General features: G+C 27.5%; 1 protein-coding gene across 1 annotated transcript in view; it reads left to right on the plus strand.

Annotated features, from left to right (window-relative positions):
- Positions 1-476: 476 nt before the first annotated feature.
- LOC107451329 (uncharacterized) overlaps positions 477-3,970 on the plus strand; it is a 108,626-nt gene continuing 105,132 nt past the window's right edge. Inside the window, exon 1 of the mRNA XM_071182327.1 lies at positions 477-915. The gene's annotated coding sequence lies outside the window, so the exon portion shown is untranslated. The remainder of the gene's footprint in view (positions 916-3,970) is intronic.

The raw sequence follows: 3,970 nt of genomic DNA on the forward strand, positions 1-3,970 counted from the left end.
TGACCATACATTTTTTCTCACTGTAGCATAAATTAACAATAAAAATATTTATTTTTCCAGCATTAACATATGTATTGGAAAACTAACTTGAACTTAAAATAATTACTTTTGAATCAATGATATAATATATATCAACGATGAAATAAAGTCCCCATTTGTTACAAATTCCAGAATCTAGAAATTTTTTTTTTTGTAAATATATGACATTATCGTCTTTTTTTTTCAGATGATTTCAAGTTCCGATCTTTATATGTACTTCTCAGAATAAGATTATAGTTTGCATTATTCTCTTTGCTGACAAATGCTTTATCCACTTTTGATTCTTTAAAAGAAGGGGAGGAGAAAGGCCCACCACATAAAATGTCAACTCTCTCCCTTTCTCTTGACCAAAACAAAAAATCGATTGCTTCACGAAAATCCGGAATAGGCGCAGGTTTTCCTGCGCTCACGTGATAACACTCATCTCTCTCGATCCCGAGAAATAGTAATCCCAGAACCAGGAGAAAACGGGGGTCGAAAGGCTCTGTCCCGGAATAATGCTTAGAAGATTGACGGAAGAATAAAAGAAGGAAAGAAAAACGTTCTATAGTCACCCCATGGCACTTTTTTTTAAACGCTGAAAGAAAATGGAATGTCACTCACAGAGAATACAATCGTTAGATGTTGTTGTTTGCAGACTGAATATAATCGTCTGCTTTGTTGGTTTGGTTAGGCCGCAGTGTGAGTGATAAATTCTGAGATAGAATTTTTTGAAAAGTGATCGTTTGACAGATTTTGCACCCAGTGGAACAGAGACCCCACCGGCGATGGATGGTGGATGATATCATGCAATAAAAAGTCGTAGAGATAAAGTAGATGTTTTTAGTGCTGACAGTTCTCTTTTTGTTTGAAATCGAAAAAATATCCACACCATAAGTAAGTAGATATTTAATAATTTATCACTTAAATAAAATTAAGGATTCTATTTTATTGTTATTTGGTATTATTTCCATAGCAGCTTTTAAAAATTGTCATTTTTAATAATTTTTCAAAGTAGATAAACATTGTTAACAAATAAATGATATTTAAAACCCTTTAGTTTCATACTTTGATGTTGAATATTTAGCTACTATAATATGGGATAAAATAACTGCCTTATTATGAAATTTATAATGTAATTACGAAAACTATACATTAAAAACAACTATATTATTACTAAAAATGTATCTTTTAATCAGTATCTATTGATAAAATTACTAATTTAATAAAAAGTTGTGCATTTTCAACTAAAAAGTTGGATTTTCAACTGACAAAAAATTAAATAAATTTTACATATGAACTTGAAATTGCAAAAGCAGAACAGGACCACTGAAGTTTTTCCAGTAAATTAACTAAAACGCGACGGCACTAGGTAACTTTAGGATATGAAGGTGATTAGCATTTCTGAATTATATTACTCCTTTATACTAAAACGCAAAAATCTTTAAAAAAAGAATTGATTTAGTATATTGTTAAAAATTTCATATCAAATTACGGTATAAGGTACCGGCTCTTTTGATGCATCATCCGTAAAATTAATTTTGACCGTAAAATATTATGCTGTAATTTTTATTATAATATTTTTAGAGTGAGTCAGTAAAAAAGATTTATTTGTTAAAAATATGTGTATTTTCAACTAAAAACTTGGATTTTAAACAAACAAAAATTTAAATAATTTTTGCATATGAACATTATTTGATTTGTAAAGGCAAAACAGGAGCACTGCAATTTGCCAGTAAATTAATTAAAAAGAAACGACACTAGATAACGTTGGCATATGAAGGTTAATGCATTTCTACATTATGCTAGTATTTTATGCTAAAACTCAAAAGTGTTAAATTTAATAGGTTGAGTACACACTATAAAAAATTCCAGATCAAGTAACGGCATAAAGAAAGTACCAGCACTTTGGGTGCATCATCGGTAAAATACATTTCTAACGTAAAATATTATACCAAAATTTTTATTGTAATATTCCCTTAATTAGAGAAACTTAGTAATTTTATGGTAATTATTACTATAGAAAATATGATATATCAGACGTTTTGTTCCGCAATGCGTTTTGGTAATAATGAATTTTGCAGTAAAAAGTACCGACACTCTGAGTGTCAGTACTTTTTACCATAATTTAATCCGGGAAATTTTACAGTGTAGTTCTCAAACTTTTCCTATTTATTAATTTATTCTGGTTATGGATTATTATTATTATTACATAGTAAATGCTAATTAAAAATACTATTTTTAAGCTAAAACTTTTTATGGAGCGTTTTAAAGTTATTTTCTGGAACAATAGGACTAATTTCGTTCAAATTTTGGGTTTTGGAGTAAAATATTATTTAAATGAAATAAATGTTAATTGAATGTACATAATATTAAATTTTTATTAAAAGCCGCGTAACAAATTTAAGTAAAATATCCGTGTTGTTTAGCAAAGACATTTTTGGTGAAAAAACCCTTGATTCAGGTGATGAAACCAAAATGTATAATATTTATAAACTTTTCATATGGTAACTTTTCTGTTGATTTGGCAACGGTTTTACCCGGAAATCCTTCTTTTTAAATTGCAGCTCTTATTAAACATTCAGTAAAATATACAAAACTGAAAAGTAAATTCTACCTAATAATTGGTTTTTATGCTGTGCTTCAAGGTATCATAATGAAACTACTAAATTTTTCTACACTTACAGAAATTTCTCCTATACTCTATTTTATATTTAGTTTTACCAAAATCATTACAAAACACTTTCTTAAAAAGTACCTAGCTTTTTGTTATTCCCATAGAGCCAGAAACATAGTAAATTTTGCCAGATTCTGGTAGTTTTGACAATACTTTTATTAGTGTATGAATACACTAATAAAACTTTAATAATACTTACCATTTTTTATTTTTCTTTAATTCCCTGGCAAAGAATTCCTTCGAAGTTAAACTTTGTGTTTACCGTCCCATCTTCGTACGGTAAAAATATGTTGATAATATATGGGCCGTTTTTCAGAATATATATACATTTAGAAGAAAAAACATTTCTTAAAAAATTAAATGTTTGAATTATTATTTGTAAAAATTTCAGCTGCAGTTGGAATGATACTTGTCGAGATTAAAACAGCAGTGTATGTTTTGATTTTGAACTTAAAATAAAAATAATAAAACATGCACTTGAATTTGCATTTTGTTTCCTTCTGTTACTAATGTTCAAAAGAGTTTAAATGAAAAAAAATAAGTTAACTGAAATAATAAAAAATTCCCAATCAAGTCAAGTTTAAACTGCAAATCACTAAAAATGCTTTTTGATAAAATATAGAGGGAAGTTAAACTTAATAAATGGTGAGAAACTGATTGGAAAAGGTACGGGGAAGGCTGACAGTTTAGATAAATTTTAAATGCTCTTCCAAAAGCACTGAAATATAGTAATAAAAATAATGATACTAATATAAAACTTAATATTTCATAAAATATTAAATTATAAGTCGCTAAATTAAGTTATCATGAAAACAGGAAGAGTAACAGATGGAAGAAAGGAAATTGCAAGTCAATTTCTTTGGTTAGATTCTTTTAAAAAAAAGAAATGTTTATAAAAAATAGAAAAACGTAATTTGATCTTAACAATAAAAAACGTTGTGACTATTAAAACAATAAATTTAAAACATTTATGCTACTAGCAGAGGAAAAAGTGACAAAAGATAGTTACATTGTCAAAGATTTATTATTTTAGAATACAGTAAATAAAATGATGTGGATAATTCCATGAGCGCCAAAGCTTTGGAAACAGATATTGTACGCTGCAGTGTTCAGATTCAAGAGCATGTAGGACTAATCACAATTTAAGGCGGTCTTGTTGGGACAGTTGACATTAGAAACTAGGATTTAAAATTAATGCATTATCTAATTCATATTAGCTGATTTTTAAAAATTCGCTTATATATATATAAATATATATATATATATATATATATA

Source organism: Parasteatoda tepidariorum, chromosome 6, assembly GCF_043381705.1.
Source record: "Parasteatoda tepidariorum isolate YZ-2023 chromosome 6, CAS_Ptep_4.0, whole genome shotgun sequence".
Taxonomy (NCBI): domain Eukaryota; kingdom Metazoa; phylum Arthropoda; class Arachnida; order Araneae; family Theridiidae; genus Parasteatoda; species Parasteatoda tepidariorum.